A 22,159-nucleotide genomic window follows, 5' to 3' on the forward strand; every position below is an offset into this window, starting at 1 on the left:
GCCCCTCACACAGCCCCTGCCCTCACACAGCCCCTGCCCCTCACACAGCCCCTGCCCTCACACAGCCCCTGCCCCCACACAGCCCCTGCCCCTCACACAGCCCCTGCCCTCACACACAGCCCCTGCCCTCACACAGCCCCTGCCCCCCCACAAACCCTGCCCCCCACACAGCCCCTGCCCTCACACAGCCCCTGCCCTCACACAGCCCTGCCCCCCACACAGCCCCTGCCCCCACACAGTCCCTGCCCTCACACAGCCCTGCCCAGCCCTCTTCTTCGTCGCTGATTGGCCACAGGAGTTGCCAGAGGAAAGCATTGGTTCGGTTCTAGCCTGAGACCCCAGGATGGCACAGGGGGTGCTGGGCTTTCGCTGCCCACAGCCCATGCAGAGGTAACTCTGCCATCCTCACTACCTGGGTTTGGCAACAAAAACAAGCACCGGGCAACCTGCCTCCGTCGAGCACTCTCCGACGGCAGGAGGAAGGAGAGAGACCGACCATAAAGGACTTCCCGGGCCCAGCCAGGTAGCTCAGTTGTTTAGAGGATCGTCCTGAGATGCCAAGGTTTCAGGTTTGAGCCCCGATCAGGGCACATATAAGAATCAACCAATCGATGCATAAGCGGAACAAATCGATGATTCTCTCTCTCAAGCCAATCAATCTTTTTTTTTTTAAAGGACTTCCCACCCTAGCTGGTTTGGCTCAGTGGATAAAGCATTGGCCTGTGGACTAAAGGGTCCTGGGCTCAATTCCGGGCAAAGGCACATGCCCAGTTTGCAGGCTCCATCCCCAGTAGGGCGCATGCAGGAAGCAGCCGATCAATGATTCTCATCATCGATGTTTCTCTCTCTTCCTCTCTAAAATCAATAAAAGTATGTGTTTTGTTGTTGTTGAAGTATTTCCCAGGATCTGCTGCATGGCAGTTGGCCACCCCAAACACTTCACATTTCTGGGGCGGCACACCACCCCGAGGACTTCAGGCCCCTCGGTCCTCTGAGGAGGCTGGGAATATGAGTGTCTGGTCTTGTTTTGCTCTTTGCCTCTAGCTGAGAAGTCAGCTTTCAGACCTTAAATTAGCCACCAAGCTCCCTGGTCCGGTGCAGCTGGCTGTTTCTTGTCCTCAAAAAGCAAGTGAGCCCAGGGGTGGAGGGCTAACGCCCGTTCCTTCGGAGCACTAGGCCTCCCTGTGACGCCCACCACGGAGCCTCCGGACCAGAAGAGGGGGGACCGGTAGGTCATGCTGGGATGCTCATGGCACTGGGTGTCCATGAGGGACAGAGGGAGAGAGGCCAGCCCTGGGGACAATTCATCCCAAAGCCTCCCCACTCTACCACTTTCTCTCCAAGGACCACAGAACTGCCAGGAGGCCTGGCCCCATGCCAGGCAAGCTCCCTATGGAAGGACAGAGGACTCCATGTCCCAGGCAGCTCCAGGGAGACATGACTATACACCCCAGACATGTTCCCAGGGAGGAGAAGGCGGGAAAAGGCGCGGAGCACCCATGTGCACACACCAGCAATACACTCATCAGAGAGACAACTATGCACGCTCCTCAGAGATACTCCCCGACATGTGTAGCTGAGAGACGCACAGACACAACTCCCAAACACACACACCCAGGCACCTCTTAAACATCACCCACACGCCCAGGAAGGGCTCCTGCAGACCGTGGAGGCTTTCACACTCATAGAGAAGGCCTAGGAGAGCTCAGGAACGAGAGGGGTGGGCCAGTGCACAGAGCTGCTGGCTGACAAGATGCACCACACTGGGACACACACACAGGAGTATGCACATGGCCATGTGCTAGCACACGCACACACACACACACACACACAGGAGTATGCACATGGCCATGTGCTAGCACACTCACACACACACACACACACACACACACACACACACAGGAGTATGCACATGGCCATGTGCTAGCACATACACTCACACACACACACACACACACACACACACAGGAGTATGCACATGGCCATGTGCTAGCACACACACTCACACACACACACACACACACACACAGGAGCATGCACATGGCCATGTGCTAGCACACACACTCACACACACACACACACACACACAGGAGCATGCACATGGCCATGTGCTAGCACACACACTTACTCACACACTCATACATACACACACACACACACACACACAGGAGTACACATGTGGCCATGTGCTAGTGCACACACACACACACAGGAGTATGCACATGGCCATGTGCTAGCACACACTTACTCACACACTCATACATACACACACACACACAGGAGTATGCACATGGCCATGTGCTAGCACACACACACACACACACACACAGGAGTATGCACATGGCCATGTGCTAGCACACTCACACACACACACACACACACACAGGAGTATGCACATGGCCATGTGCTAGCACACACACTTACTCACACACTCACTCACACACTCATACACACACACACACAGGAGTATGCACATGGCATGTGCTAGCACACACACTCCATACACAATCACGTACACACACACAGGAGTACACATGTGGCCATGTGCTAGTGCGCGCGCATGCATGCACCCTGGCAGGACACAGGATGCACAGTGTGGCGTCAGGTTAGGAGACTAGGCTCTGGGCTGTGGGGAGAGAGGAGGGGGTGGAGAGACACAGAGATTTCAAAACAATCCTGGTTTCGAAATGCCAGACCCAGGGCCATTCCTGGCCTGGGGGTGGAGAGCCAGGGGGAGGGCAGTCCGGCCACTGCAGATCAGCCAATCAGCCCCTGGGAGGAGGGGGTGGACAGGCCCAGGCCCTGAGGAAAGGGGACTGGAAGGTACAGCATCAGGAAAGGCAGGTGCCGGGGCCAGCAGGGGGGCCTAGGGAAAGGAGACACAGCGAGGCCTCTGCCTCAGCCACTGCTGGACAAGAAGGTGGGGCAGGCTTCCTTCCCCTCAGGACTGGGAGGGAAGAGAACCCTCCTGTGCCTCCGCCCCCACTCACAGGCTGTGCTGACCACCTTCTCCCCTACAGACGGTACCTGGCACCCCTTCCCCACCCCACCTCCCCGTGGTGGGCCTAAAGCTCAGGGGTGGGGCAGGGGCAGCAAGGGCCTGTGGGGGGGGGCGGTGTCAGGGAATTCCCACACTCAGGGCGGGGTGGGGGTTCCCTCCTCTCTGTGGGGGGAGGGGTGTTAGGAAGATGGGCAGGAAGCCACCCTTCTCCTCCCAGGGTACAGAATGCCCTCAGACCCTTCCCCCCACCTCTGAGGGAGTGGGCAGTGCTTCCGGGATGGGGGTGGGGGGGAGTGCAGACCAGTCGGGGGTGGAGGCCGGAGCCTCGCACCCAGCAGAGGGGATTCCAGGCTCTGGCTCCAGAGCCCCGATCAAGTGATCAAGCGCCAGCCCCTCGGTCTCCCCAGCCCCTCAGCTCCCAGCTACTCAGCCACCCGGGCCCTCCAGCTCTGGGAGTCACAGGGCAGGACCTGGACGGAGCCTCTGCGGCCCATCCTGGCGCCTCAGCCAGGCAGCCTTTCCCCAGGTCCCTGGGCAGCCCAGTGTGGCTCTGGGTGGGCAGCTGGCAGGGCTGGCAGGCAGAGGCACAGATGCCAAACTAGCGCAGCCAGGCACTCAACAGGTTGAGCCAGTCCCTGGAACAGCCCCACCCCAGGGAGAGCAGGCCTGGCAGAGGCTCCCTGCCCCAGGCACCCAACCTGTCCCCACTTGGATGCCCACTTTCCCACGCTGCCATCCCCTCTTCCTCCTCCCCCTAGGTCAGCGCCCAGGCAGTGCCCAAAGCTCTCGAGACAAGGAAGGGATGCTATTTCCCCATCACCCTTGGGTGCCCAGGCTCCGGGAGCACCTCACTGTGAGCAGCCAAGACACCCCAGGAAGAGTAAACATGGCGTCAAGGCAATGAGAACCCCAAAGTGCCCCCACCTCCTTTCAGGCCCTCACTCAGACATCCTGGCCCCCACAGCTGCCCCACTACTGTCCCCTGGCACTAGGATGGAATGTGGCACCAGACGCAGTGTGGGGGTGCCCTCAGCGCCTGTCGTGGGCTCCTGCTAGAGCTGCCATTGCTGGCAACCCCGGTCCTTTCCTTGCCCCCCACTCCTGGGCTCCAGGGAACTCCCTCCCAGCCACTCCCCCCACCCCCACCCCGAGGTGGGCAGCCCCTCTTTGCAGGCATCGCCTTTAATCTAAAGCAGGTGCCAGGCATTCCAGCCTCTGCTGAGTCAACACTGCCACCCACCAGGCCTCTGCCCAGAATGCTACCCCTGCCTGTTCATGGAAACTGAGTCCCCAGCCCACAGCTCCTGCTTAACCCAGGGACCTGGAAGCTGGGAGGCAGGAACTACCCAAAGTCAAGGGGGCCCAACACAGATCAATCGCAAGTTCACCAGATCCCACACCCCCACTGCTGTGCCCGTCCCAGTTTCTGGGGACCAGCAATCCTTCCCCAGGCCTCTGCAGTTTCTCCCCACTTTGACTTTCCACCCGTCACTAGAGCCTCATTGGGAGTCTCCATATGGACCTCCAGAGCCCAAGCACAAGAACGACTCTGGACCCAAGAGTAGAGGCAGTCTAGCCCTCACAAGCACCCCTCCCAACATCAGCCCGACCCCACCCACATCAGGAGCAACACAGGTGAGCAGAGAGCCTCTGCAGCAACGTGGTCAGAAGGCTGGCCTTCAGGCCCGACCCCTGGGGAAGGCGGCACCTTCCTTCCTGGCACCAGACGCCCGACCCTTCACCTGCTCTGCCATCCTCTCCCTGTCCTGAGGCTTCTCTCAGCAGGCGCCTCAGAGCTGACACCAGAAAGACAGGGCCTGAACATGTCCTTCGCCTGGGGCCATGGAATCACGGTCCTGACCCAGAGGAGGAGAGGAGGAGAGGAGGCCGCCAGCAGCCCTAGCCCAGAAGTGGCTGCTCCCAAGAGGAGCTGGCAGGAGGGCAGGGGACGCCCACCGAACTCGAACTCCGAGGTCGCATTTGGAAAGCTGCCTGGAGACATGGGTGGGTTGCAGCACACAGTGGGGAGCGGCTCTCCCAGGTGTGCGCCATGACCTGCCCAGCCCACCTCTCCCAGAGCAACACTTTCCCTCCCTGAGCACAGGCCCCCCCACCAGACACCGACGCAGACATACACCCCCAGCAGCAGACAGACAGACAGAAAGAGAGGGAGGGGAAAGTGTCAGAGAAACCCGGAAGGAAGGAAGCTGGACAGACAGACAGAAGCTGATCCTGGCTTTACTGTTCCAGAGAGGCAGCCTCCAGATCCCAGACCGCCAGGAGCCCGCTCCTCTCAGCGCCCAGGGGAGAAGGAAGAGGCGACACAGTGCCTCCTGAGACCAAATCCCAGCAGCCCCGGGACAGAAGGCGTCTCCGGCAAGCAAGAGCCTGAGCCTCCCTTCTCTTCCCACATTCCTTTGGGCCCAGGCAGGGGCCACTTCCCCTAGCAGTGCAGGGACACCTCCAAGGAACTCTGATGGCCCCACCCCCACCGCCCAGCCAAACCCACACCGCGAGGAACTCTCGGCTGGGGAGACTCCTCCAGGCACAGCCCCTGCTGCCCCCAGGCAGTGCTTGGGGCCAGAAGTGACCCCAGTGATCCCCAAACCCAATGCACCTCCTTCGGGAGGCTCCCATCAGGCATGGAGGGGTGCTGGGACCGCAGGGGTAGGGAACCCTAGGAAGGGGACTACAACTCCCAGAAGCCCCCAGGGCAGGGCTGCTGCTCCAGCTGGCCCCAGGCCTGCCTTGTTCTCTGCTCTAGGGTGGCAGGGTCCCCTGGCTGCCCCTGAGCCCTCCCCACTGTGCTCTGGGGCTGCTACCAGATTGGGGGCCCAAGCGTAACCTCCACGAACCCTGGGGGCGCCCCCGCCCATTAAACAGCTCGGGGGTGCGTTCCCGAGGGCAAGCGATATTCCGACTGTGTCCCCCTCCCCAGCTCGAACTGGACCTCCCTCCTCGCGCCCCTGCGGGCTCGGCAGGACCTGCGCCCTCAGCCCAGCCCGCCCCTCACCTCTCGCGGGTCGGGATCCTCACGCCAGGCCGGAGCTGGACGCCATGACCAGGTCCGGGTCGGTGGGTGGAAGGGGGTCCTGCTCGCCGGTCGGAGGTGCGGAGGGAGCAGGAGGTGGTCCTTTGATCCTGGATGCCTTGATCTCAACACCGGCCTGGCCGGGGCGAGGGTGTCCGGGGTCGCCGGGCGCCTAGGTCCCAGCTTCCCGGTCGCGGAGCATGGTCGTGGGCGGCGGGGAGCGCGCGCCGGTCCGTCCTGGTCTCGGGGCTGGGGTCTCAGCTCCCGCGCCGCCGCCTCCTCCTCCTCCTGCTCCTCCTCCTTCCTTCCTCCTTCCTTCCTTCCTTCCTTCCTTGCTTCCTTCCTTCCTTGCTTCCTTCCTTCCTTCCTTCCTCGCTTCGCCTCCTCCTTTCACTTTCCCCGAGGCCGGCGGGGCGGCGGGCGCGGGGCGGGGAGAGGGCTGTCTGGGCGCTTATTGTTGGCCGCGCGCCGAGGGTCCGGGGCGCAGCCCCCGGGCGGCGCGGCGCGGGGGGACCCGGGCGTGCGGGCGTCGGGCCGGCTGGCTGCGGGCGGCGGCGGGGGTGCAGCGGCCCCGCGTCCGGGGCATGTCCGGCCTCTGGCTCCGCCGCGCGCCGCCGCCTTCCCGGGCTCCGCTGCGCTGCCGGGGCCTGGCCCGCTGCGCTCGGCTCCGCTCCGGCCCCAATACGCTCCGCACCGGGCGCGCTGGCGGCCTCCTTCTGCCTTCATTCCAGAGCCGCGCGGCCCCTGTCAAAATAAGAGCTCCCCCATCTCCGCCTGCCCAGCCGCTCCCGGCCTCCCAGCGGCCTGACTCGGTAAGGCGCCGTGCCGGCTGGCGGGGAGGCCGGTGGGTCGGGGCGGGAGGGGGCTGCTACCCCTCCCCTCCCCGCCAGCAACCTCCCACGCGGGTGAGAGGCTGGACAGCACTGCCCTGGCCTCCTGCCCACACGGATGGGAAGCAGCAGGATGCCTGCATCCCCGCAACCCCACACGCACTCCCGGGCCGCTTGCTGTACCACCCACCTTCAGGCCGCTCTGAGCATCTCCTTTGGTCCTCTCTCCTGGAGGCCAGGCCGTTCTTGAGGACATCGCCTGGGTGTTTTCCCCTCAGTTCTCGGGCAGAGTGGGTGCTGAGGAAATGCTTGTGGAAGTGAAACCTTGGTCTTCTCCCAAGAACTCTCTCCACACATCAGAGTGACACACACACACTCCCCTATCTGAGAGCAGATGCAATGAAAATGAAGTTGTACTTTTTATTTCACATGTTACTTCAGTGTTTCCCACAAACCGTGAGAAAGACGTTACGGCCCCATTAGACTGGGGAGGAAACTAAGTCTCCGGCGCCACAGCTGGAAAATGGAAAGCCCGGGACCAGATGTGGGCCTCGGTATCCCAGGGCGCTTCCCGGGCCCCTCTGCCCTCGCCACCCGGACTAACACCAACAAGGAAGAAGGATGGCTGTCTGTCCTGTATGTATGCGGTCGCTCCAAAAGATTCTAGGGGCCCAAACCATGCCTCCTACGCCTCTACATTCCCCGCGGCACTCAGTGCTGGGCTCATGTAGGGCTTCCATAAATTCACTGGATGGGTGAGTGGTGCCAGCAGCTGGGCCAGTCCACAGAACATCCCAGGGCCTACTAACTGCTGCGCCAGCACCCAGCTGGGTTGGGGATTGCCTCATCACACCCTGTGAGCTGGTATTATTCCCACTTAAAGGAAAAGCAAACTGAAGCCCAGAGAGGCTGAGCTCTGGTGTGAAAGAATCCCAGGGCCTCGGCCAGTGATGGCGAACCTATGACACGCGTGTCAGAGGTGACACGCGAACTCATTTTTTTTGGTTGATTTTTCTTTGTTAAATGGCTTTAAATATATAAAATAAATATCAAAAATATGTCTTTGTTTTAGTATGATTGTAAATATCAAAAAATTTCTATATGTGACACAGCACCAGAGTTAAGTTAGGGTTTTTTAAAATGCTGACACGTCGAGCTCAAAAGGTTCGCCATCACTGGCCTAGGCCCTAGGGTCATACCTGACCCATGTAATTAGGGTTTAATTTCCTCTCCCGTCTCCAGGGTCCTGTGGGTATAATATGAGCTACAACCCAGCCAGTGTGGCTCAGTGGTTGAGCATCCACCTATGAACCAGAAGGTCAGGGTTTGATTCCCAGTCAGGGCACATGCCCAGACTGCAGGCTCAATCCCCAGTGTGAGGTGTGCAGGAGGCAGCTGATCCATGATTCTCTCTCATCCTTGATGTCTCTCTCTCTTTCCCTCTCCCTCTCTGAAATCAATAAAAATATTAAAATAAAAAAAATATGAGCAACAAAGCAAGAAGGCCATTTCTCAAACAGGATGCTTGTCATAAGGAAGGGTTCACCCCATGCATGCGGATCAGTCTCCTGTTACATACATGACAAGCTACATGGCTTGTCCTGATCCGAGGGCACAAGCCCCAGTTCCTAGTAGGCTCACAGCACAATGTCAGTGGGGTAATAGCTGGGCTGCAAGGGGCATCTGAAATGTGGTCCACTGTCAGTTCAGGTGGATTCGGCGTGTCCTGTGGGGCAGCCGCGTAGAGCGCTCCCCAGGCGGGGGCTGTGACTCACTCCTCCGCGTGGGCACTAGGCCGGGGTGTGGAGCTGAGCTTGGAGCAGCCACAAGTTCTGGGTGGGACCCTGGGGCGCAGGAGGAGAGGTGGGAGAGGCCGCGGCCCGTGGATGGAATCGCGCGGCTCCCCCTACCGGCCAACTCGGGCACCACCGCGTTCCTGGGCATCTGAGTCACAGGTGTGTCAGCACCGGAGGTGGTGGTGGTGGTGGCAGTGCCGTGCGGATGGTGGTGTGTGCGGACGCCTGTTTGTGGGGGTGCGGGGTGGGGTGCCAGCGCCCCGAGGCCTGTCTCTGGAATCCCAGGGTGTGCACATGCAACCACATGTTGTCAGACGATTTACTTTGGGGCTGGGAGAGGGAGGGGCGGCGCTGGGGCTGCTGACGACCTGGGCTGACTTCCTGCGGGGGCCTGGAGCAAGGACCTTCCAGCCGGGGCCCCACTGGCCTCGCGAAGGGGGAGGGACTCGGGGCTGGAAGGGATTCGGTTCGTAGGAAGCGCCTCTATTCCTTAACGGAACTAGGGCCCAAGAAGGGGTTAACTGTGCGCCCCACCGTGACTTGCATCATTGGCTCGGGGCACTGTCAGTCAGAGTTCTGGGGCAGGGTTTGCGGGGCCGTCTGCGGAATGCCTGGGGCCCCGCACTTGCCCCTCAGCCCCCACTTCGCTTCGCTCGGGGATGCACCCACCGCCCCATCGGGATGCAGACCATTTTCCGGGCCTGGAGGAGGACCTTGGGGCGTCCTGGGCCCCGCGCACGCCAGCGATGGATGGTGACGATCAGATAACAGCTTCTGGGCAGGGCCGTGCCAGCTCGGAACACTCGCTCCTCCTCGACGCTGCCCAGGGCCTGGCATCCACCGCACGGAGCCCGCTGCCCGGCTCTCCCACCTCCCTCCAGGGCGGGGGACTCCGGGGCCGCCTCCCCCGGCGGCCCTGGGGCCAAGTCCTGGGATGGGGCGGCCCCGGGCGGGGAGCCCGGCTGGCACCCGGCGGGTCTCGGGGTCAGCCTGCAGAGGGCGGCTTTACCAGCATCTCTCCGGGACTGCGAGGCCCAGCGGGCCTTCCAACCGGTCCTTGGCGCTTAGGAGCCCACAGAGGTGGGGCAGGGGGTGCAGGGGACGGGGTCGCCCAGGGAGGGAAGTTGGGAAAGGTCCTGGGGCCGGCGCGGGGAGGCTGGCGAGGGGCAGGGGGAGGGACTCTTATCCTGACAGGGCTCCCGCCTTCCTCACTGAAGGTTTGGAAAAACTGAGCAGGCGGCTGGGGCTCGGCTGCAAAGCCCGCAGCCCACCCTCCCGGGACACAAAGCTGGGGAGCGCGGGGGGCGGGGGGGGCGGGGAGAGCGCGACCCCGGAGGGCGGGGCCTCTGGGGGCCTGGAGGCCAGGTCCCCGGGGAGGGGGTTCCCGGCGCTGTCTCCCCGCAGTGTGTCCCCTCCTCCGCCGCCCACCCTCCGCTTCCTCCTCCGGGCTCAGCCCCGCCGGCTCGGGCCGCCTTAACCCCTTCCGCGCGGCCGGGACGCCGAGGCGGGGGCGCCTGGGGGCGGGAGGGACGGCCCACCCCAAGCCCTCCGCAGTGTAACGCCTCGCGGCCCGGACGCGAGCTCAGAATGTGGGGGTTCCGAGCCCTGGAAGGTTGTCTGGGGCCCGATGAGCGACCCACAACACCGGGCGCCTGAGAGCCGCCTCACCCAGCCCTTTCTCCGGCCAACTCGTACCTGTCTGCCCGCCCCGCTCGGGGTCCCTCCCCGCTCCCTCCCGGCCACCCTCCCTCTTACGCCCCCTTCCCCGCCCCGCCCCGCCCCCGCATCACCGGGTCCTGGAAGTCAGAGGCGGAGGGGAACCCCGACGCGTGGGCTGGGTAGCCGCCTCCGCATCCTGCCTGCGAGGCCGGCGCTGGGAAACCACGCCTCTCTCACCTCCGGGGCCTCCTGCACGGGGGGGGGGGGGGGGGGGGGGGGGCAGCTACCCTGGGGGCAGGTATGCGGGCCTCCCCCAGCTCCAGCCAGGACGAGTGCCGCAGTGATCGGAAAGGCTAACTTCTCCACGACACCCCTCCTCCATCAGATGCTTTTTAATGATGTATTTTTATTGATTTCAGAGCGGAGATGAGAGGGAGAGAGAGAGAGAGAGAGAGAAACATCAATGATGAGAGAGAACCAGCGATCCGCTGCCTCCTGCACGCCCCACACTGGGGATCAAGCCCGCAACGGGAATCCAACCGCGACCTCCTGGTTCACAGGTCGATGCTCACCCCGGAGCCACACGGCCGCCCCGCCATCATTGCCCTCCCATTGTGCTGTGAATGGCCTCCGCCCCGGCAGGAACGGGTTAACGGCGCTGCCGGCTGCAGGGCCAGGTGAGGCGCCGCCTTTCTGGGTGCCCCGCGCGTGGGTGGGGAACTGGAGGGAGAGTGACCCTCAAGCTGCTTGTTGCCCCCTGGTGGCCAGGCGTGGCTTAGCCGTCTCTGCAGGCGCCAGCTTCTGTGGAGCTGGGAAGGCTGGCGGACAGCTTCCCTCCTCCCGCGTCCCCTGAGGGGCAAAGAGTCGCCTCTGGATGGGCTGATGGATGGGGGAGCCCCGCAGGCCCCGCCAGCCCCAGTCAGGAGGCCGCCTCAGCCACGCCCAGATCCTGGCCTGGAGGACTCCACGGTGGGTCCCAGGTGCCCAGACCCCTGCAGGAGGGAAGGGAAGAAAGAAGACATAGGCCAAACAGAAGTCCTCCCAAGGTTAGACCTAACAGGGCTCCATAGAAGGAGGCTGCCCTCACCTTCTCTCCTTTCTGTGCCCTTCAGGCCTCAGCAGCAAACGCACCCCGCTGGCCAGGCTTTCCAGCTCCTGTGGAGACAGGCCAGTCAGCCAGGACAAGTGAAATAGGGAAACTGAGACAAATAGGTAAATGGCCAAGCAGTTTACCGCCATCCGGTAAATCTTCCCTAACCAAGGACACTGGGGAGTAAATGCTTTCACTACTCCCCAACCAGAGGACAAATAGCTTAAATCACCCTATTCAGGGAGACAGAGAGAACTCCAATCAGTGCCACTGTGCCCACCACACCAAGGAAAGATGAAGTTCAGGGACTAAATCTCATTTTGTCACATCAGTATAAAACTCATAAAATCCTATTGAGACCCTCCTATAAGGTCTCCCCTAAACTCCCAGCCTTTAAAACCTTTGAGAGCCCTGACTGGTTTGGCTCTGGATAGAGCATCAGCCTGCAGACTGAAGGGCCCCAAGTTCAATTCCGGTCAAGGACACATGCCTGGGTTTCGGGCTTGACCCCCAGTAGAGGGAGTGCAGGAGGCAACCAATCAATGATTCTCTCTCATCATTGATGTTTCTATCTCTCTCCCTCTACCTTCCTCTCTGAAATCAATAAAGAAAATATATATTTAAAAAAAAAAAACAAACACCTTTGAGAGCCAGGCTTGCTCTCCCTCCGACTAGGCTTGCTTTCCTCTCGGGCCTGAATCTTCTAAACTCTCAGGGTCCCCAGGAGACTTGCAACGAGGGGAGCAATGGGCAGCGGCCCCTGGTCCCCAGCTCCCCCCTGAACTTGACCCCAACGTCCCCTTTCTCTGACTTTCCAAAGAACCAAAGCAGTCGGCCCAGCGCCCTCCTGTTGCCTCTTCCGACCCTAAGCCCTTGTTTCACTGTCCCAGCTTTAATGAACACACTCGCACCACCACCTGGACATGTGTTGTGTGAAATCTTTCCTGCACCGACTCCCACATCCTCCAGGCTGGCCGAGCAGACCCACTCTAGGCCTGGTTCTTGCTAACCGCCAGCTTCCTCCCCTCCACCCAGACACCCTCTGAGCTTCTCCCCATAACAGGACCCTCCTGAGAGATTCTAGGTGCTTCCAACCACTTCCTCTCACCCTGCTCAAAGCTGAGTCCCTTCTCCCTCTATCCAGAAGCCCTCCTAGGTTAGTGAAGGGTTCCCTGTTTTTAGTGAACTGCCTTACTTCCCTCCATCTCCCCAATTCCCATGATCCTCTACCTAAGACTGTCTTTGCACAGGCAATTCTGGCTCCTTGTGGACGGTGATGTCTGAATCCACATGCACCATTTCCTCCAGAATTCTTCCTCACCAACCCCACCTACTTATTTATTCAATGACTACTGAATGTGCTGGGCACGGGAGTAGACAAAGGTGCATGCTGGTAAACAAGACAGACGTGGTCCCTGCCCTCAGAGAGCCCACAGTCTAGTTGGGGACAGACGACAAGTGAATGGGCAATTTTGGTTCCATGTCACGGAGGTGTGGGGAGACCTTAGAGAGACGTCTGTCCGGGCTTGGGAGTCTGAGAAAGTTTCCTGCAGGAAACAGCATCTAAGCTGAGGCTGACTCCAGCCTAGGATGAGGTCTGACTGGGCTCAGTGCCTCTCACCTACAGAACCTACAGAACAAGATCCCAGCAAGGGATCTTCACCAGATGTTATGAGATATCTCTAAGGATGCATTCTCAAACAACCCATTAAAAATTTACTAGCCGGTTTGGCTCAGTGGATAGAGCGTTGGCCTGCGAACTGAAAGGTCCCAGGTTCGATTCCCGTCAAGGGCACATGCCCGGGTTGTGGGCTCAATTCCCAGTGGGGTACTTGCAGGAGGCAGCCAATCCGTGATTCTCTCTCATCATGGATGTTTCTATCTCTCTCTCCCTCTTCCTTCCTCTCTGAAATCAATAAAAGTCTACTTTAAAAAATTTTTTTAATATTTTTTTTATTTCAGAGAGAAAAGGAGAGGGGAAGAGAGATAGAAACATCCATGATGAGAGAGAATCATGGATTGGCTGTCTCCTGCATGCACTTTGACCAGGGGCTGGGCCAGGGAGGAGCCTGCAAATGAGGTATGTGCCCTTGACCAGAATCGAACCCGGACCCTTCGGTCCACAGGCTGGCACTCTATCCACTGAGCCAAACCGGCCAGGGCAAATAACCCATTTTTAATAAACTCTGAGTCCCAGAAGAAAGAAGACTGGCCTGAGAGTCACAAGTGTGTAACCGTGGCCTATGCACTCCCTGCCTTCGTGTCTTCACATGTAAAACAAGAGGGTTGGATGAGTTTATCTTCTCTTCTTTCTCAGGAAGATATTAAATAGATGGAGTAAATGGCAGGCTTGATCTGTTGAGAGAAAAACACGCCCTTAGCTCAGGTCTGCGTGGGGAGGGAGGGCAGAGTTCAGAGACCAGGAGAGGCTATCAGAGGCTCCAGAGAAAGTGGCCGAAGTCACCTCTGCTCCTCACTCTCTTGCATCACCTGAGCTGCCTTCCCGCGATCATGCTGAGACGGCGCTCACAGGGTAGATGTAGTCACTGCATGACTGTCTTGTATGTAGCGTTCTAGGGCAAGCATGTCAAACTCAAAGGCTAACAACAGGCCCAATAAAAAAGATTTATTTGGGCCGCAAAAAAAAACAAAAGCTTCAATTTTCATAGAAACGTAGAGACATACTGAATACAAAGGGCTGAAATAAATGAGTCATCGTTAACATTTTAATGAACATTAATATTTTTTCTTGAACATTCACTTACCAGACACTGAATAACCACAAATTAATAAGCATAACACAAATAAACCTATTTTTCTTGTTCTCCAAAAGCGAAATATTTCCTGTTGCTCACACCAAACAAGTCAGTCCAAGGCTAATGACGTGGCCATTGGCTGCTAAAATACTCGCTGCTAGCGTTAGTGGAGAGAAATGGTGCGCCTGCGCATAAGGCGAGTAAGGGAAATGGATGCGGCACGATTATAGTCATCGGTCATAAGCGAACGTTGTAGTTTGTTATTAATAATTATGTATAACAGGATATTGTAAAAATTAAGTTACGAAATTTTTATTAAAACATTTCTTACATACAGTTATATTGGCTGGGCGGCAGAAGTATTCCTTGTGGGCTGCATGCGGCCCACTGGCCGCGAGTTTGACGTGCTTGCTCTAGGGCTTTTATCTTAAGAGATGGGTGTTCACAGGTGAGGGCACTGAGGCCGCAGTGGTGGAAGGACTTGCCTGAAATCACCTGGCTGGTGAGTGACAGCTGCAAGAGGCGCCAGGGTCTCCTAATTCCGGGTCGGACTCCAGGACAGGCAGCACTTACTTCCGACTTTCCGCTGGCTTTCTCCCTCCCTCTGGCTCCCTTCCCCGTCCAGCCCCGTGACCTGGGCAGGCAGGCCTGGCCTCCTTATCTGAGCAGAGCCGGGATGCTCGGACGCCTCCCTGCCCCTGCTCTCTCTCATCCTGTCGCTATCAGGCCCGATCTCAAACAGCATCCCTGGATGGTGGACAAGGCCCTGGGCCAGACATCTTCCCAGCCCCGTGGGGGGAGCGGCTCTGTGACCCGGAGCAGCTGAGGAGCTTCCCTGGGCCCCTTGTCTCCACCTGCTCAGACCTGTAACCAGTTCTACTCTCAGGGTATTTATAACTTGAGGTCCCCGATGACCAACTGGTTCTCAGAGGTAGAACCCTGAGGTAAGGAGGAAAGTTCAGTGTTTGGGTCTTTTTTGCAGGATCCCACCGCCTCGGCCGCATCTGCTCCACCCAGAGACTGGGGTGCTGCTTAATGGGGCACCCACACCCTGGCACCACGCTGTATTCTGTGAAAACTACAGGACATGGCCCTGGCCAGTGTTCTCAGTGGTTAGAGCACCAGCCCACCCACCGAAGGGTTGTGGGTCCCTCAGGACAAGTGCAGGAGGCAACCAACCTCTCTCTCTTTCTCTCTCCCTTGCATCGATGTTTCTTTCTCTCTCTCAGAGCCTCCCTCCCTCCCTCCCTTCCACTCTCTCTGAAAAACAATGGAAAAAATACTCTTGGGTGAGGGTAACAACAACAACTTACAGGATATGTAACCTGAGAACATTCTGGGGCCCCACAACCCAAACACCAAATATCGAAATAAGTTCAAGAAGGAATCCCAATTTTTGCTGGTATCCCTTGAAGGCAATCCAACTTGTAACCTCCAGCACCACTCCTTCCGATTCCCCTTCCCGCTCCTATCTGCTACACCTTGAGCGCTGGAGGTACCCTGCCAGCCCCCACCAGTCGCGCCTCTGTCCCGTCACCCGCAGAGCCTTGCCCTCGCCCTGCGCAGTCACCTCCTCGCTCTGGAACTGGCTCAGCCTCTCAGGTGTCACCATTTTCCTTTTCCTTCACTCACTACCCAGACGCTTGCTAACACACAGGACAGCCGCCTCAGCAGCCCCGCTCTCCCCTTCTGCTCCCCCAGTGCTCATTGCGGGAGCCCTGGAACTGAGTCCCTGAGACCAGATTTCCAACAACAGGTGAAGGATAAAATTATCTGGGGGTGAGAGGAGGCGGGGCAGAGGGAGGCCTGGAACAGTCCCTGCCCAGTAAGTTTTTATCCTGTAACGGGTGCCTGCCCTGAAGGCGCTCATGGGTGGGGACCACTGAAGACCAGTAAGAGATGGGCTTCATGCGACCACTGCGGGCTGCGTCCTCAGAGAGACCTGGTGGAGGACAAAGAGACTGACCTCGGTTTTGGGGAGCACAGCAGGCTTGGTGAAGGCACAGAGGGAGCAAGAGCAGGAGGAATCTCAGGTTTTGGTGGGAAAGGGTCTCAGAGACCAACGGCCTAGTCCAGTGGTCGGCAAACTCAGCTGGCGAGCCACATGCGGCTCTTTGGCCCCTTGAGTGTGGCTCTTCCACAAAATACCACGTGCAGGTACAGTGCGATTGAAACTTCGTGGCCCATGCGCAGAAGTATTTTGTGGAAGAGCCACACTCAAGGGGCCAAAGAGCTGCATGTGGCTCGTGAGCCACAGTTTGCCGACCACTGGCCTAGTCCAAATCCTTTCTGATGCTCCACTCGCTGCCAACATCCCTGCATGCGAGCTGTGTACCCACATCTGAGGCCTCCAGTCATGGGGCACCAGCTGCCCCCCAGGCAGCCCCGCCATTTACGATCACCTGTTTTCCCTTCCCTTAGGTGGAAGTCCACCTTCCAGTGGTGCCCGCTCATTGTGGACTTGAAAAGGGAGAGCTAGGCCCTGGCTGGTGTGGCTCAGTAAATAGAGCATAGGCCTGCGGACTGACGGTCCCGGGTTCTTTCCCGATCAAGGACATATGCCTGGGTTGGGGGCTCGATCCCCAGTGGGCGGGGGGGGGGGGTGCAGGAGGCAGCCAATCAATGATTCTCTCTCATCATTGATGTTTCCTTTCTATCTCTCTTCCTCTCCCTTTCTCTCTCTGAAATATATATATATATTTTTATTATTATTATTATTATTTTTTTTTTTTTTTAAGAAAAGAGAGGATAGGAGGAAAGCTGCAGAGACGTTTGAACGTAAGTGCGGGGACAAATGGGAAGCAAGAAAGAGATGCTGAGAAACGAGTAGAAAGCTGAGCGCAAGGAGTATGTGCGGATGCAGGAGAGAGATGGGGAGGGGGGGTGCAGAAAAAAAGATTTGCAGGAGAAACTGATGAAGTGCAACTGAGAAAACTGTTGCCATGGTGATGGGTCCAGAGGAGGAAGGAGAACTAGAAATCGGATTATGAGCTAGGGAAAAGGGGAAGGGGGTGTGCAAGACCCAGAAGCAGTGCCCCCACACCAGGCCCTCCCCACCAGCCCTCCCACCAGACCCCCTCCTACCCTCGAGGAATAGCTTTCCCAGAGGCCCCCAAGGCCAGACCAGGGGTGCTGCAGCCTCTGGAACCCCCTCCCTCCTCTCCTGGGTGAGAGCAGATCTGCACCCCACCCCCAACATGCCTCATGGCCCTGGGAGCACTCTCTACATCAACCCTCTTCCTCTCCTTCTACTTCTTCATCAGAAGCTCAAAGCGAGGAGGGGGGAGGGAACTTGTTTTAAGCACCTACTATGTGCCAAACGCTGCACTGGGCCCTTCCTGCCTGGTTTCTTCTGTCCTCACCACAGCCCTGAGGTAGCTTTACCACCTCCACGAATAGACAGGAAACTGAGATCAAGGTCCCAGGCTGGACAGGGGCAGGCGGAGCTGGGGTGTGGCCCTGGCTCACCTGCTCCAGCCGCCCCCTCCTGGCCCTGCCTCCTGGACAGCCATGCCCCACCCCTGCTGCCTCTGCGCCCTGCACGGTGTGTGTGTGTGTGTGTGTGTGTGTGTGTGTGTGTGTGTGTGTGTGTGTGTGTTTGTTTAGTGTGAGTATGAGCTGCAGGCGACGGGCCAGCTCAAGGCTCTCACTCCACTCCCAGAGATAATCCAGGGCCTTGAGGCAAATCTGCTGCAGACAGTGAGACTGGGCTCAATAGGAAGCAGGGGCAGCTCAGGGTTCAGGGCTGGGGTGGGGAGGACCCTGGGGGTGGGAGGCGCAGAGCCCGGGGCATTTCTGGCTGAGCTGAAGGAACAGGTCCCGCGAGGTCTGTGGGAGCCCTGCGGGCAGCACTCGCTGAGCCTGTGAGCTCAATGGCTACAGGGGGAAGGGCTCCCCCACCCGCCCTGGGCTTCGGTACAAACAGCAGTTCTGTAAAGGGCACTGCCTCTGATGTGCAGATCAAACAGGGCCTGGGAGGTGGGAGAAGGCAGGGTTCAAGGGCATGTGTGGTCTTGACTAGCTGTGCCAAGACCACCCCCCCCCCGGGCCCCCCCCCCCCCCCCGAGTTTGAGGGAGGGCTCTGAAGGGTCTGGGTCTGGCCCTGGCCCATCAAAACCTGCCCTGCTCCCCCTCCTGGTAGAGACCTGTTCTCCCCGGGAACTGGCTAGCTAGAACCCCTCCTACCTGGAAGTCCTGGGGGAGGGGGGTCAGAAATGGCTGGACCCCAAGGCTAAAGGTCACCGTTCTATTGGGTCCCTTGTCCACTGGACTCCAGAGGTTCTGGGTCCCTGCCCCACGGCCCATAGAAGTTAGAGGGGATAGAGCTCCTACAGGGACAGGCCAATCAGCCAGGACAGGCGGGACAGGGAGACAGGCAAATAGACAGCAGTTGGCAGCCATCTAGAAAACCCTCTTCTCTAAACCAGGCACACTTAGGAGTAGTTGGTTTGGCCCTGGCTGGTGTGACTCAGTGGATAGAGCTTCAGCTTGCGGACTGAAGGGTCCCAGGTTGGCTTCCAGTCAAAGGGGCGTGCAGGAAGCAGCCGATCAGTGATTCTCTCTCATCATTGATGTTTCTTTCTCTCTCTCTCCCTCTCCCTTCCTCTCTGAAATCAATAAAAATATATATCTTTTAAAAAGAGTAGATGGTTTTCACTTCTCCTCCCAGCCAGAGGGTAAAGAGCTTAAATTGCCCTATTCAGGGAGAGACAGCAGAAATCCAGCTAGTGCCATTTGCCAACTACACCGGGGACAGATGAAGTTAAGAGAATAAACCTCATTTTGGTACATCTGCATAAAGCTGATGAAGATTCTATTGACCTCCCCTAAACACCCGCCTTTAAAAACCCCTCGAAAGCAAGGTCTAGTTCCAGCACTCCCTCCCAGAGCACCCCACGCCTCTCTCCCTTCTCCCCCACAGGCATCATCTCCTAGACTAGGGACCCCACGAGGCTTGCCACCAGGGCAGCAGTGGGCGCAGCAGCTGGTCCCAGGCAAACCCCCTGAGCCTGCCCCAAGCGCCCTTTCCCTGACTTCTCAGTGAGCGGAAGCAGCCCACCTGGCCCGCTGCCCCGCCCTCCTGGTCTCACTGTCCCAGCTTGAACGAACGTCCTCTAACACTCACCTGGACCTGTGGTGGAGCTTTCCTGCCCCAAGTCAAGAACCCACAGACTCACGGCCGCCGGGCAGACCCCCAAGGCCGGGCGCCCTTCCCGGGATACTTCCTCCTGGGCCTGAAGGAAGCGATCCAGACGCACTCACTCCTGTTGCCTCCGTTCACATCTCATCACCCCACCAACACCCAGGATGCCTTCCTGGTGCCCAGCGTAGTTCCCACAGACAAGGCAGGAGGGGCCCAGCCCCAGCCCCAAGCCTCCAAAGGACTGCAGGGGGGGGGGGGGGGGAGAAAGGACATTCCCCTCCCTCCTCCTCCTCCTCACCTGCTTCTTTCAGTGCCTGGGGTGCCACTCCCTGTGGGCTCTTTCCTATTTTCTTTTCTTTTTAAAAATATAGTTTTATTGATTTCAAGGAGGAAGGGAGAGAGAGAGAGAGAGAGAGAGAGAAGCATCAATGATGAGAGAGAATCATGGATTGGCTGCCTCCTGCATGCCCCACACTGGGGATTGAGCCCGGGACCTGGGCATGTGCCCTGACCAGGAATCAAAATGTGACCTCCCCCCTGTGAGGTTGAAACGGCCCCTGTGAGGTTGAGACGGCCCCTGTGAGGTTGAGACGGCCCCTGTGAGGCTGTGACGGCCCCTGGGAAGCCGAGAAAAATACCATATGATCTCACTTATTTGTGGATAATAAAGACCATTATAAACTGATGAACAAAAATGGATACAGAGGCAGAGCAGCATTGAACAGACTGTCAAACTACAGTGGGAAGCCTGGGGAGGGTTGGGGGGGCGGGTAAGAGATCAACCGAAGGACTTGTATGCATGCATATAAGATTAACCAATGGAGCCGAAACCGGTTTGGCTCAGTGGATAGAGCGTCGGCCTGCGGACTGAAAGGTCCCAGGTTTGATTCCGGTCAGGGGCATGTACCTGGGTTGCGGGCACATCCCCAGTAGGAGATGTGCAGGAGGCAGCTGATCGATGTTTCTCTCTCATCGATGTTTCTAACTCTCTATCTCTCTCCCTTCCTCTCTGTAAGAAATCAATAAAATATATTTTTTAAAAAAAAGAATAACCAATGGACACGGGACACTGGGGGCTAGGGGAGAACGGGGGGATGTCGGGGGGGGGGGAGACATGTGTAATACTCTTTGTAATACTTTAAGAAATAAAACAAAATTTAAAAAAAAATGTGACCTCCTGGTTCATAGGTCAACGCTCAGCCCCTGAGCCACACTGGCCAGGCTCCTATTTCCTTTTAGGGAAGTTTTCGGCCCCCCTTTGGGCTCCTCCCCTGCGGTGAACCTTGGGCTCCAGGCTCTGTCCCAGCCTGTCTTGCCCCTGGCATGCCCTCCTCTGCAGGGCTGCAGCCCTCACACCTTCTGAGCCTCAGACCACACCTCCCCTCGGTGACCTCCAGGCACCAACTCCACACCGTCCACACCGAGGTTTCCTCCTTCGGCCCATCTGTTCCCCCACCCCCGTGCGGCTTCAGCCAGTGAAGGCGGCTCAAGCCAGGCCCCCAGACATCCTTCACTCCGCTCCACCCTCCACAGCCCGCCCCACAACCACCACCCAGAGTCTCCTCTGTGATCATCTTTTGCCTAGAATCTCATCTCAGCAGCATGTCAGGAGACACCCAAGATGGCTCTCAGGCCCAGCCGGTGTGGCTCCATGGTTCAGCATGGAGGCAGCAATCAATGATTCTCTCTCATTGTTGTTTCTATCTGTTCCTCTCTGAAATCAATAAAAAAAAATATATACATATATATATATATATTTTTTTTAATATATTTTATTGATTTTTTACAGAGAGGAAGGGAGAGAGACAGAGAGTTAGAAACATCAATGAGAGAGAAACATCGATCAGCTGCCTCCTGCACATCTCCCACTGGTGATGTGCCCGCAACCCAGGCACATGCCCTTGACCGGAATCGAACCCGGGACCTTTCAGTCCGCAGGCCGACGCTCTATCCACTGAGCCAAACCGGTTTTGGCAAAAATATATTTTAAAATAAAAAAAAAAACCAACCTAGCGGTTGAGTGGCAACCCATGAACCAAGAGGTCACTGGTTCGATTCCTGGTCAGGGCACATGCCCAGGTTGCCGGCTCGATCCAGTAGGGGGTGTGCAGCCCATTCACCGGTGTTTCTATCTATCCCTCTCCCTTCCTCTCTCTAAAATCAATTTTAGAAAAAATATTTTTTTAAAAATGTCTCTCAGCTGTTCATCCAACACATTGCAGCAAAAATCATCTTTATAAGACACAAATTTGATCATCACACTCTCCTGTTTAAAACCCTTAAAGAGCTTTCTTTTATCCTTCGGATAAAAATTAGAATCCTTGCCTGGCCAGTGTGGCTCAGTGGATAGAGCGTTTGCCTGCAGATCAAAGGGTCCTGGTTCAGTTCCAGTCAAAGGCATGCACCTCGGTTGCAGGCCCCTCTCTGGCCGCAGCCCTGATTGGAACTCATGCAGGAGGCAACCAATGGATGTGTTTCTCTCACACCGATGTTTCTCTGTCTTCCACTTTCTCTAAAAATCAGTGGAAAAATATCCTTGGGTGAGGATTAACAAACAAATTAGAATCCTTCAAGGGGCTTACAAAATTCTTCATTGTGCCTCGCCAGCACAGCCAAGGGTGATCCTGAGGGGCGGGTGGGGGGAGGGGGGGTGTGAAAGGATTGAGAAAAGATAGACAGGAGAATAACAGCTGGGTCTCCCTGATGAGGAGACGACAATAGCGCCCACAAGCCGTGTCTTTATTTTATAGCAGGTGCCACGAGGCAAAGTAGGGGCGTGATCAAGTTGTTTACAGCATTTTCATGAGTTTCAACCCTACTCAACTACATGCACCTGAACTCTAGCACAAGGCA

General features: G+C 57.8%; 1 protein-coding gene across 4 annotated transcripts in view; it reads right to left on the reverse strand.

The window, feature by feature from the left end:
* Positions 1-6,893, reverse strand: part of BCL9L (BCL9 like) — a 28,508-nt gene extending 21,615 nt beyond the window's left edge. For 2 of the 4 annotated variants that reach the window (XM_070426191.1, XM_070426190.1), the window contains exon 1: positions 6,015-6,892. The gene's annotated coding sequence lies outside the window, so the exon portion shown is untranslated. Of the gene's footprint in view, positions 1-6,014 lie in introns of all 4 variants that reach the window. The other 2 variants (XM_070426194.1, XM_070426193.1) reach the window with 2 other exon arrangements.
* Positions 6,894-22,159: the final 15,266 nt, after the last annotated feature.

The sequence above is a fragment of the Myotis yumanensis genome, unplaced genomic scaffold, assembly GCF_028538775.1.
Source record: "Myotis yumanensis isolate MYYU_CA2020_CCGP unplaced genomic scaffold, mMyoYum1.0.hap1 SCAF_10, whole genome shotgun sequence".
Classification (NCBI taxonomy): Eukaryota; Metazoa; Chordata; class Mammalia; order Chiroptera; family Vespertilionidae; genus Myotis; species Myotis yumanensis.